Source organism: Macrosteles quadrilineatus, unplaced genomic scaffold, assembly GCF_028750875.1.
Source record: "Macrosteles quadrilineatus isolate MER2022 unplaced genomic scaffold, UCM_ALF_1.0 Scaffold_2__2_contigs__length_208266976, whole genome shotgun sequence".
Lineage (NCBI taxonomy): Eukaryota > Metazoa > Arthropoda > Insecta > Hemiptera > Cicadellidae > Macrosteles > Macrosteles quadrilineatus.
In genome coordinates, this window is record NW_026542595.1 from 98,544,435 (window position 1) to 98,558,422 (window position 13,988).

General features: G+C 32.0%; 1 protein-coding gene across 1 annotated transcript in view; it reads left to right on the forward strand.

The window, feature by feature from the left end:
- LOC128985623 (protein Abitram) overlaps positions 1-13,988 on the forward strand; it is a 301,921-nt gene that overhangs the window by 99,028 nt on the left and 188,905 nt on the right. The window lies entirely within an intron of this gene.

Here is a 13,988-nt window from a genome sequence, read left to right on the forward strand (position 1 = left end):
GTATTACTATTCAAAAATGTTTTGAATGTTAGCGCTTTTGTTGTATAAAGGTTCAAAACGGTTTATTTTAACTATGTAATGTATTTTAGGATTTCTAGTAAGATTAAATAGCCTTATGTAAATATTGTATGTATAGCGTTGTAAGTAATTTTTAATTATTTTTCTCGCCAAGCAAACAAGTTACAAAAATGATGTTGCTTGTAGTGTATACACGCTTATTGCAGTTTAGTTCATGGATTAAATCAGATGAATAGGTAAATGGAAAAATTGTGTTCATAAGTAACCTTGTATAAATGCATATGTTTATAGTTTAGGCTTTGTTATCCATACAGTGACCGTATACGATAAAAACCTTTTAAGTCTTCGAATGGGTTGAAATAAAAAGAAACCTAAGTGTTGTTTAAATTTATGTTGGTTTATAGAAAAAAAAACATACCCCGCCTCAGCAAACATGCAGACTAAACGGATTTCTATTTGCTCAAATAACACAAGGTTTAACGAGTAACTAGGCTTTCTGCTACAGCGAGAGTAATAAAGTGTGTTTTTTAGTTAAATATGAATAGCTTGGGATAAAATGAATTAAATTTACCAAGTTGGATCGAAATATATCGATAAACAAGCAAACTACAACAGTTTACTTATTCTCCATTCTTATAGAGAGAATAAGTAAACTCTTGTAGGCCTAGATAATAACAAACTCTGTTGTACAAAACAACAAATTCTATGTTGTTCTTATAACGTGGGAATTTAAATTTACAATTATTTGATTTTTTCTGTAACCAATAAGCGTACAAAACCACTTTAATATTATATTAAATTATTTGTTTTTAAGCTCTTCAGATAGGTTAGAGAGAAATTGAGAAATTTTAGGTTTTTAGGCTCAGAAGTTAGAAAAACAAATCTTCACCCTATAAATCCCCCCGTAAAATCCAGTTCCCATGGTCCGATCATTTTGGTTAACGAACTCGTTCGAATAGATAGATCGATAGATAGATCGTTGAGTAGATATAATATGATGGTTTTACCTCACTTTCGGCGTTTTTGGACCCAGGACTTTTGAAATTTTTTGGCGAAAAAACACCCCAAATAGGTAAAATATGATGGTTTTACCCCATTTTTGGCGTTTTAGAGGCTATATGGGGGCATTTTTTGGTTAAAAAATGTTATTAATACTGAAAAAACAAGCCTGGAAAATGGCTCATTTTTTTGGCCACTTTTTTTAAGACCCGGCTCTCGGCACGCGAACTCGGGTGTGCTCCTAACCCATAGGCACACTTCTGATCCCCAGCGATGACAAACTAAAAGTCTTATGAAAAAATGTTTGAAACAAAAATTGAGTAACATCTAATCATCTATACTTTTCCCACTAACAGTTTTTCTCTGACCGAAAAATAAAAAAAATACTCGCTTACTTACTTTTTCATGTTTAGTTAGAGTAACCTTTTTATATTTTCCTTAATTAATAATTACACACTAGCACAAATTAAATTATATTTATATTGTATTAAACAGTAGTTCATGTAGAATTTTAATATATAAATTTCATGCTATAAATATTTTTATTAGAAGCTAGACCAATGTGTAAGTGATAGGAGGCGCATTACTTTGAACATCATCACGCCCCCGACACTGCCGTGCTGGCAACACCTGGAGTTTGAAACCATTGCTATTGCTAAAATTATATTATAACACATTTACATACAAAAGAAACTGGTAAATGGTTTTAAATTTTTAAACTTTTTTATGCTGTATTATTATGTAGAAGGCCATGTAGTATGTAGGCTGGAATTTTAGTCGTGTTGTTGTATATCAAGCCTTTTTGTGATATAAATATTGTTAAACAATAAAGTAGACCTTTATTTACTAATGCTGATATTATATTACAATGCATTGGCATACAAATGAAAACGGTTTGATTTATTTGTACTCATATAAAATAATATAATTCTTTTGAGTTATAGGGACGTCTGGTGATTAAATCACAAATTTAGAACATTTATAATGGACTTTTAAAATAATAGAATTAAGTATAGACTTATAACATTTTCATGATAACTGTTTGATTTATTTGTACTCATTAAAAATAATGTTAAAATAGTATTTGATTTTTATGTTGTATTATTGTTTTTTATCAAAAGTTGAAACCAATGTAGTGTGCCTAAATGTTTATTTACTGTTTTTCTGTATCTCAAGCCAATAGATAGAATAGGACAAAGAGGTGTTTTTGGTGTTTTACCTATGAGAATAACATGGGGAGATTTTAAGCCACTTTTTAAAAATAGTGCTTACTCTCTATACATTTCTATGCAAATGTCCATCTCTAAAAATATTTCCAATCCCCATTAATCTTTGTATCATGTGAGATTTGCACCAGTTGGTTTGAAATATTTATAAATATAACGTGTTGCTGGAATTGCCTTAAATGGCAATAAACATGTAGTCTTGGGACCTCTGGTAAAATATTGGATTTTTTCTAGTTTGGACTAAATATTTGTGAAAAATTGAAAAAATATGTTTTTTACTCAACTATTTTAGGGTCTTGAAACATGTATTACCGAGGAATCAGGCAAATATTTCGTGCTGAAATTATATTTTACCTTACGTGAGAACTTGGAATCATTATTTAAACTCAGTCCTACTCCACAGTATAATTGCAGGCTTGCTTCTCGTCCCAAGTGGTGAATTGTGTACAGTTTATGTGTGGTGCAAAGACTGGTTTCTCTTTTTAGTTGTGACCAGCTCATTCCTAAGATGCTAGATGGTATCCACTTTGCCTCTGAATATAAGCAAATTGTAATTTTCAGTTTAGGACTTAAAGTTAATGTCGGATGCGATGCCTCTTTGATCAGAAGTTTGGGTGGTTATTAGCTCAACCCCTATCACCAATATCAGCATAGATCCATTGAACTATTATGTGTTATTGTACTTTGTGCTGATTAATATGTGTTTTGGCACAACACACAATCCCACATCTTGCTAATTGTAGTTGGTAGTTTAGGTGGGCAAAGTAGAAGTAGGGAGCATTGACTTTCTACAATCATGATGAGATATCCAGCCAGAGCCTCATACTGTAATAAAAAAATAGATGAAAATGCAAACTCTAAAGGCCCCGACTGTGTTTTACACTTCTAGGCTGGAACAACCTTTACTTGGAATGTCGAACATAAATTGTTTGTATACATAAGACTCTTGTAGTGAATGTACTCTTCGATGAAAAGACAAAATAAAGATGAAAAACTACTTTATGCAAAGAAGAGAAAGTGATTGTGAAGGGTAGCTATAAACAATCGTATTTTAGTGAGCAATGAAAGTTGCTATAATTATTGGGATTGTTTTGGATGAGTTTATAGATATGCATTGTGTTTACAGGAATTAATCATAGTGGGGATGCCATTTACATTGAGACATATTGATTTTGTTAAAGTGATAAAATGAAGACCATGATAGTGGTGGATAAAGATTTTAATTGTTGAGCAATCGATATGAGAAGGAGTTTCTTGTTAAACAATAACCTGGAAAACCAATACAACATAATGCATTGTCATCCCTCATTGGTATTGTACCTTACAAGCTCTTTTGTTCTTTACTCATTTTCAAAAACATATAAATTACAAAATAAGTCATTTGTTGTTTATTTTACTGTTATGTATTGTAAGTTTATATATTGAAATAAATGGTTAAATAAATGTAAGTTGAAAAATGAGCCTTATTTTGTCACTAGTTTATTTACATTGATTTGAATCACATTTTTGAACTAACAGATGATTAAATTATTAATTGCATAACATTTGAAACATAGAGATACAACATTTATATTATTAACTGGAAACTATTGATCTATATTATTGTATGAACATAATTTCTGTATTTCATATATGTAAAAGCAATGAGACCATGCTAAATTACAGAATTCAATAACAAAGGAAGTTGATATTGTGCTATATACCTGAGGGTGTAAATATAGAGGTGGGTATTTTCATAGAGACCTAATGATGAATCAGAATGTGAAAGTTCTATGGTAGAAATATCAAGAAAGCAAGAGTGATCATCAGAGGTAACATGGTCATTAGGGAATTCATAGAGAGGGGTCAGTCAGGTTGAACTAGTATATTGCAATGATTCATCCAATATAGAAACAATAGTTACAAATAACCAGAACCAATCACTGAATATTGTAGTTAGTCTTCCTATCCTACTGTTAAAATATGAAACTCATTTTTACATGAGTTAGTGAGTTCATGCCCGGCAACATGAGTGTAATAATGGTACCAAATGTATTTATCTTATTTTATGGTAGATTTCATTGTGTATGCTTACTCTATGGTAAAACTCTTTGAGATCATTTAATATTTAACACACTTAGAGATTAGTGAATAAATCATCAAAGTGTGATATAAATATGCTGGGTGAAACGTATTAAAACTTGCTATTATGTGTTATTGTACTTTGTGTTGATTAATATGTGTTTGGTAAATTAGCATGGCACAACACACAATCCCACATATTGCTAATCGTAGTTGGTAGTTTAGGTGGTCAAAGTAAAAGTAGGGAGCATTGACTTTCTACAATCATTATCAATTAATTTTATCAATTAAAGGATTGTCAAATGTCTCGGTTTTGCTAACTATGACCTGGTGTCCCGAAAAGGGCTCTTAAGACCATAAGATGACTATACATAAAGTTTGGACTATTGAATGTGATGTGAATTTATGCATACTTTATCATACAAATGTTACACTATAGTATTTTTACAAGTTCTGACTGTGACTGTGATGTGAATTTGTGTGTATTTCATCACATAAATTTCACACTATTTTCACACATTTCACACCACTATTATGATGTGTTGTGCCTGCATGGGTGTGTTGAGCCATGGATATCATAAACCACAAAGCTATAAGGACGTATGCTAGAACTGATCTAACCTCTGCCAAACCCTGAATACGAGCCTGGAGGCACAGACTTCGGACCAAGGATCAATTGTAAATAGACAAACCTGCATGATAGGATATAGAACACTAAAAAATGCAAATGTTAGAAACTTTAGTCTTTTACTTATTTAGTCTTACCATCCTCTGTTTTGGAGGAAACTGCCTTACAACCAACATGATGAAGATTGTATTAATACTCATGATCTTGGTAATTATAAAATTGATCAAACATAAATCTGTATTTGCCATTATTCATAGACCTTTCCTTGTCTATTATGAAAAAGCCATCAAACACTGGTGGTAAAGACTTCTATATTGATTAAAAGTCATTATTAATATGATTGTTGAATATAAGGTTTTAAATTTATATTGCCTTGTTTGGATAATATTAGAAAATGTACGTTATCACATAAATGTTTGTGTACTTTCTAAGTAAAAGCAGTTAATATTTTTATGTTGACCCATTGAGAGAAATTGTATACTATTTGTACTATAAAAGGTCTATTCATGCATATCAGTCCAGTAAAAGTTCTGTTATAATCCAGTCATAGGTCAGTCTCAATTGCATCCATAGTTTCTCAGTCAACCTGTCAGTCATTTGGTTACAGTCTGTTTTTTAACTCTTCATTAACCAATGTTATATAACATTTTTTATTTGAAACACAATATTCTATAAAATTTTCATTGGCCAGTTTTTGTTGATTGTTATAAACTGTACTTGATATACAAACACATACGTTGTCATCAGTCAGGCGTCCAAACAATTAAAAAATATCGTTGAGAAGAAATCGGTTGTTGTATTTAACAACATAAAGGTCGATTCACAAACTGTATGTAATAGTTTAATCACGTCACAGTGTATACAGCAACTGACTGTGACTGTGATGTGAATTTGATTAGTTGTGTGTAATGTGTGAAAATAGTGTGAAACTTTTTTAAATTGCTTCCAGTTTATATGTTGTCATTAAGCAAGCGTTTAAAAATCCAACAATATCGTTGAGAAGAAACCAGCTGTTTTATTTGACGACATAAAAATCAATTCACACATAACACGTCACAGTTCAATCACATCAGTTACGACACAGTGTATACACCAACTGACTGTGACTGTGATGTGAATTTGTGTGTACTTCGTCACACAAATTTTACACAAATTTCACACATATTTCACACATTTCACACAAATATTATAATATTTGTGTGAAATGTGTGAAATATGTGTGAAATTTGTGTAAAATTTGTGTGACGAAGTACACACAAATTCACATCACAGTCACAGTCAGTTGGTGTATACACTGTGTCGTAACTGATGTGATTGAACTGTGACGTGTTATGTGTGAATTGATTTTTATGTCGTCAAATAAAACAGCTGGTTTCTTCTCAACGATATTGTTGGATTTTTAAACGCTTGCTTAATGACAACATATAAACTGGAAGCAATTTAAAAAAGTTTCACACTATTTTCACACATTACACACAACTAATCAAATTCACATCACAGTCACAGTCAGTTGCTGTATACACTGTGACATGATTAAACTATTACATACAGTTTGTGAATCGACCTTTATGTTGTTAAATACAACAACCGATTTCTTCTCAACGATATTTTTTAATTGTTTGGACGCCTGACTGATGACAACGTATGTGTTTGTATATCAAGTACAGTTTATAACAATCAACAAAAACTGGCCAATGAAAATTTTATAGAATATTGTGTTTCAAATAAAAAATGTTATATAACATTGGTTAATGAAGAGTTAAAAAACAGACTGTAACCAAATGACTGACAGGTTGACTGAGAAACTATGGATGCAATTGAGACTGACCTATGACTGGATTATAACAGAACTTTTACTGGACTGATATGCATGAATAGACCTTTTATAGTACAAATAGTATACAATTTCTCTCAATGGGTCAACATAAAAATATTAACTGCTTTTACTTAGAAAGTACACAAACATTTATGTGATAACGTACATTTTCTAATATTATCCAAACAAGGCAATATAAATTTAAAACCTTATATTCAACAATCATATTAATAATGACTTTTAATCAATATAGAAGTCTTTACCACCAGTGTTTGATGGCTTTTTCATAATAGACAAGGAAAGGTCTATGAATAATGGCAAATACAGATTTATGTTTGATCAATTTTATAATTACCAAGATCATGAGTATTAATACAATCTTCATCATGTTGGTTGTAAGGCAGTTTCCTCCAAAACAGAGGATGGTAAGACTAAATAAGTAAAAGACTAAAGTTTCTAACATTTGCATTTTTTAGTGTTCTATATCCTATCATGCAGGTTTGTCTATTTACAATTGATCCTTGGTCCGAAGTCTGTGCCTCCAGGCTCGTATTCAGGGTTTGGCAGAGGTTAGATCAGTTCTAGCATACGTCCTTATAGCTTTGTGGTTTATGATATCCATGGCTCAACACACCCATGCAGGCACAACACATCATAATAGTGGTGTGAAATGTGTGAAAATAGTGTGAAATTTATGTGATGAAATACACACAAATTCACATCACAGTCACAGTCAGAACTTGTAAAAATACTATAGTGTAACATTTGTATGATAAAGTATGCATAAATTCACATCACATTCAATAGTCCAAACTTTATGTATAGTCATCTTATGGTCTTAAGAGCCCTTTTCGGGACACCAGGTCATAGTTAGCAAAACCGAGACATTTGACAATCCTTTAATTGATAAAATTAATTGATAATGATTGTAGAAAGTCAATGCTCCCTACTTTTACTTTGACCACCTAAACTACCAACTACGATTAGCAATATGTGGGATTGTGTGTTGTGCCATGCTAATTTACCAAACACATATTAATCAACACAAAGTACAATAACACATAATAGCAAGTTTTAATACGTTTCACCCAGCATATTTATATCACACTTTGATGATTTATTCACTAATCTCTAAGTGTGTTAAATATTAAATGATCTCAAAGAGTTTTACCATAGAGTAAGCATACACAATGAAATCTACCATAAAATAAGATAAATACATTTGGTACCATTATTACACTCATGTTGCCGGGCATGAACTCACTAACTCATGTAAAAATGAGTTTCATATTTTAACAGTAGGATAGGAAGACTAACTACAATATTCAGTGATTGGTTCTGGTTATTTGTAACTATTGTTTCTATATTGGATGAATCATTGCAATATACTAGTTCAACCTGACTGACCCCTCTCTATGAATTCCCTAATGACCATGTTACCTCTGATGATCACTCTTGCTTTCTTGATATTTCTACCATAGAACTTTCACATTCTGATTCATCATTAGGTCTCTATGAAAATACCCACCTCTATATTTACACCCTCAGGTATATAGCACAATATCAACTTCCTTTGTTATTGAATTCTGTAATTTAGCATGGTCTCATTGCTTTTACATATATGAAATACAGAAATTATGTTCATACAATAATATAGATCAATAGTTTCCAGTTAATAATATAAATGTTGTATCTCTATGTTTCAAATGTTATGCAATTAATAATTTAATCATCTGTTAGTTCAAAAATGTGATTCAAATCAATGTAAATAAACTAGTGACAAAATAAGGCTCATTTTTCAACTTACATTTATTTAACCATTTATTTCAATATATAAACTTACAATACATAACAGTAAAATAAACAACAAATGACTTATTTTGTAATTTATATGTTTTTGAAAATGAGTAAAGAACAAAAGAGCTTGTAAGGTACAATACCAATGAGGGATGACAATGCATTATGTTGTATTGGTTTTCCAGGTTATTGTTTAACAAGAAACTCCTTCTCATATCGATTGCTCAACAATTAAAATCTTTATCCACCACTATCATGGTCTTCATTTTATCACTTTAACAAAATCAATATGTCTCAATGTAAATGGCATCCCCACTATGATTAATTCCTGTAAACACAATGCATATCTATAAACTCATCCAAAACAATCCCAATAATTATAGCAACTTTCATTGCTCACTAAAATACGATTGTTTATAGCTACCCTTCACAATCACTTTCTCTTCTTTGCATAAAGTAGTTTTTCATCTTTATTTTGTCTTTTCATCGAAGAGTACATTCACTACAAGAGTCTTATGTATACAAACAATTTATATACAATATTCCGAGTAAAGGTTGTTCCAGCCTGGAAGTATGAAACACGGTCAGGGCCTTTAGAATTTGCATTTTCATCTATTTTTTTATTACAGTATGAGGCTCTGGCTGGATATCTCATCATGATTGTAGAAAGTCAATGCTCCCTACTTCTACTTTGCCCACCTAAACTACCAACTACAATTAGCAAGATGTGGGATTGTGTATTGTGCCAAACACATATTAATCAGCACAAAGTACAATAACACATAATAGTTCAATGGATCTATGCTGATATTGGTGATAGGGGTTGAGCTAATAACCACCCAAACTTCTGATCAAAGAGGCATCGCATCCGACATTAACTTTAAGTCCTAAACTGAAAATTACAATTTGCTTATATTCAGAGGCAAAGTGGATACCATCTAGCATCTTAGGAATGAGCTGGTCACAACTAAAAAGAGAAACCAGTCTTTGCACCACACATAAACTGTACACAATTCACCACTTGGGACGAGAAGCAAGCCTGCAATTATACTGTGGAGTAGGACTGAGTTTAAATAATGATTCCAAGTTCTCACGTAAGGTAAAATATAATTTCAGCACGAAATATTTGCCTGATTCCTCGGTAATACATGTTTCAAGACCCTAAAATAGTTGAGTAAAAAACATATTTTTTCAATTTTTCACAAATATTTAGTCCAAACTAGAAAAAATCCAATATTTTACCAGAGGTCCCAAGACTACATGTTTATTGCCATTTAAGGCAATTCCAGCAACACGTTATATTTATAAATATTTCAAACCAACTGGTGCAAATCTCACATGATACAAAGATTAATGGGGATTGGAAATATTTTTAGAGATGGACATTTGCATAGAAATGTATAGAGAGTAAGCACTATTTTTAAAAAGTGGCTTAAAATCTCCCCATGTTATTCTCATAGGTAAAACACCAAAAACACCTCTTTGTCCTATTCTATCTATTGGCTTGAGATACAGAAAAACAGTAAATAAACATTTAGGCACACTACATTGGTTTCAACTTTTGATAAAAAACAATAATACAACATAAAAATCAAATACTATTTTAACATTATTTTTAATGAGTACAAATAAATCAAACAGTTATCATGAAAATGTTATAAGTCTATACTTAATTCTATTATTTTAAAAGTCCATTATAAATGTTCTAAATTTGTGATTTAATCACCAGACGTCCCTATAACTCAAAAGAATTATATTATTTTATATGAGTACAAATAAATCAAACCGTTTTCATTTGTATGCCAATGCATTGTAATATAATATCAGCATTAGTAAATAAAGGTCTACTTTATTGTTTAACAATATTTATATCACAAAAAGGCTTGATATACAACAACACGACTAAAATTCCAGCCTACATACTACATGGCCTTCTACATAATAATACAGCATAAAAAAGTTTAAAAATTTAAAACCATTTACCAGTTTCTTTTGTATGTAAATGTGTTATAATATAATTTTAGCAATAGCAATGGTTTCAAACTCCAGGTGTTGCCAGCACGGCAGTGTCGGGGGCGTGATGATGTTCAAAGTAATGCGCCTCCTATCACTTACACATTGGTCTAGCTTCTAATAAAAATATTTATAGCATGAAATTTATATATTAAAATTCTACATGAACTACTGTTTAATACAATATAAATATAATTTAATTTGTGCTAGTGTGTAATTATTAATTAAGGAAAATATAAAAAGGTTACTCTAACTAAACATGAAAAAGTAAGTAAGCGAGTATTTTTTTTATTTTTCGGTCAGAGAAAAACTGTTAGTGGGAAAAGTATAGATGATTAGATGTTACTCAATTTTTGTTTCAAACATTTTTTCATAAGACTTTTAGTTTGTCATCGCTGGGGATCGGAAGTGTGCCTATGGGTTAGGAGCACGCCCGAGTTCGCGTGCCGAGAGCCGGGTCTTTAAAAAAGTGGCCAAAAAAATGAGCCATTTTCCAGGCTTGTTTTTTCAGTATTAATAACATTTTTTCACCAAAAAATGCCCCCATATAGCCTCTAAAACGCCAAAAATGGGGTAAAACCATCATATTTTACCTATTTGGGGTGTTTTTTCGCCAACAAATTTCAAAAGTCCTGAGTCCAAAAACGCCGAAAGTGAGGTAAAACCATCATATTATATCTACTTCGTTGGATAGATAGATAGATAGACTCGTAGGTTTAGATCTGATGTAATTAAAATAATATTGTATACTCGATTCTTTCATTTTCGTGCGACGCTTGAGACATTGAAATACAAAGATGTGTGAATGTTTTATAGCCTTCACTAAAATCAGATTCTTTCTTTGCTGGAACCAATTACTTATTTATCGATTCGGTACCTCTGCTTGACCATTGTATTTGTGTACGTTTTTTGGACAAAAAGCCCTAATGAAATAGTTAAAGTTTGATGGATACTGAAACAAAAAATGCTACGTATAGTTTGGCACCTTTAAATAAATAAAATATCAGAAGAAACGTTAAAATAAAGTGTAAAATGTAAAAATCTAACCTCGCTTTTCTCCAATGTACTTAAGGTGTAACATTATCTGGATGTATGTCAAGTTTACTCTTTTACAAAAGTGTGAGATCATTAACAGCTCTCAGTTACAGCTCGATGGGACCCCTTCCCCCCCCCCCCCCTATAGCAACCCTACTACCATCTTGAACTTATCGACCACTTCAGAACTGACAACTTTGGTTTTACTCAATTGGTTGTTTGAATATTAAAATCTTGATGGAGTATTACAACCAGAGCTTGATGAAGATATGATTAAGTGAATCATAGTTTGCTGCAGGCCTAACAGGTTACTGGTAAAAACGTTTTTATGTTGTTTTCCAAATTTTAAAATGTATTTAATTACTGTTAATTGTCTAATAATTTTACATGAAGATAGAGAGAAATCTAATTTGTATTACCATTTCTCCTGGTTAATGAATAGTTTATCAAGTTTTATTAATAATTCTAAACTAAAATTAACGACTAGTAAGTTCTTTAAACCATTTATTCTAATAATCTCCTCTCCCTCCAAATATTTTATTTCTTCACTAGGGCGTAAAATGACTCTTTTTGACACGAGCTCAAGTTTAAGATGAGAAAATGTTAAGTTTAATACACTTTTTGATGTTTGGTGAACTATATGGTTTGTTATATTGCACCATAATTAAAACCAATGAAGTTACAAAACGTAAATACCGTACTTTTCATGTTAAGATAAATATTTACATAATGAATCTATCTTACGATTCAGATGGACACGGCGAAACAATTTATTGCAATGAAAGCCTGATCGACTCAAGAAACCCAGCGATATTTTAAATATAGTATGACATATCGATATCAATGTACTCAAACACAATTATTAATAAGGCAGAGGATACGCGTCCGGTAACCGGACGTGGATTAGACGTCCGGCAATTACTGTCATAACCTAACCTAACCAACCAAACTTGCTGATAGTGAAAAAATCGAATTAAGGTGAAATTCTTTCTCTATAAAAAAAATTATTAATGCCAAAAATTCTAATAAAAGATGTACAGTTAAGAATAAATGGTATTCAATGCAAAACTCTTCGACAAAAAGTTAAAGTCATCAATGGGATTTGAACCCTGGACCTTTTGCATATCAGCCGAGCACCTTATCCACTACACCACGAACACCGATGGCTGGTCATTGTATTGTTGTGGTAAAGGCGTTCCAGGCTCCCGCAACCCCATGACGTCATTGCCGTACGCCTTATCCACGTCCGGTTACCGGACGCGTATCCTCTATGTATTAATAAGCATAATTATTCACTACCTAACTAAACAGCTGCTTGTTCACAGTAGAAAAGTTGAAAACAAGATAGAAATCATTTTGAAAGCTTACCTTTACATGAAAAGTATTTTCATTTTGTAACCTACTTGCCTTACGGTGCAATACAACGAAAAATGTGGTTCATCACTCGGAAAAAAGTGTTTGTCAACTCCCGCTCATTTTCTGGCCTCGGCCTCGCCTGGGTCACTTAAGCTTGTGACGAAAATAGTCACTTTACGCCCTAGTGATGCAATACTATTTCACTTAGTAGAGAAAGAGAAAATAAGAACCAGCTGACCATTATATGTCAAGAGGCTATGTAGTGTGTAACGACATAGAGTCTAGGGGTATTGTTAGCTGTGGACTCGCGGTTAATCTTATCAGAGTGCCTCTTGAGTGGCAAGAATCAGGTAACAACCTCCTCAACTACAACTCCCAACATAGCTTCCTTACCGTTGTTTGGGCATTCAGAAAAATCATTCTAATATGTTAGAAATCTACTATAAAAAAAGGATGAATATTTTTTCACAATGTATTATATTAGCAAAAAAATCGTAATAATTTGTATACTTTACTTGTTGACTAATTGCATGTGATAATCGTTACAAATGAGCCGACGTCTCCTAATTGAGTCTGGCCATTTCATAATTGTAGATCGTGTATAAGCCTGTGTATAAGGCGTGTATCACTTGAAAGTAAATGTCCTATAATATTCCATCAGACATTATTCTTAACTTAATTTAACAATGAGTGTACACGAAAGAGTAGAGATTACACAATCCGCATGGTATGCAGAGAGAATTGTTCCTATGCGTTGTTTCTAGAGGTGACTTAATGGGAGATCTATTTCGATCTGGGGGGTAAAAATACATCAGTAGTCATCGGTCTTATGGATTGTTTAGGCCGATATACATACAGCTGGTTCATACAAGCAGTGCGGCTCATTTATGAGCCGTTGGTGGCTAACTTCATCAAATAGGGCTTTTCAAAAAGATTCACCAAAAATAGTAGTCTTCGGAGACAACGGAAAACGTACAAATTTATAGCATAAGTACATTTTCTTATTTGAAATATAACCCATTTAGATTATCTGATTTTA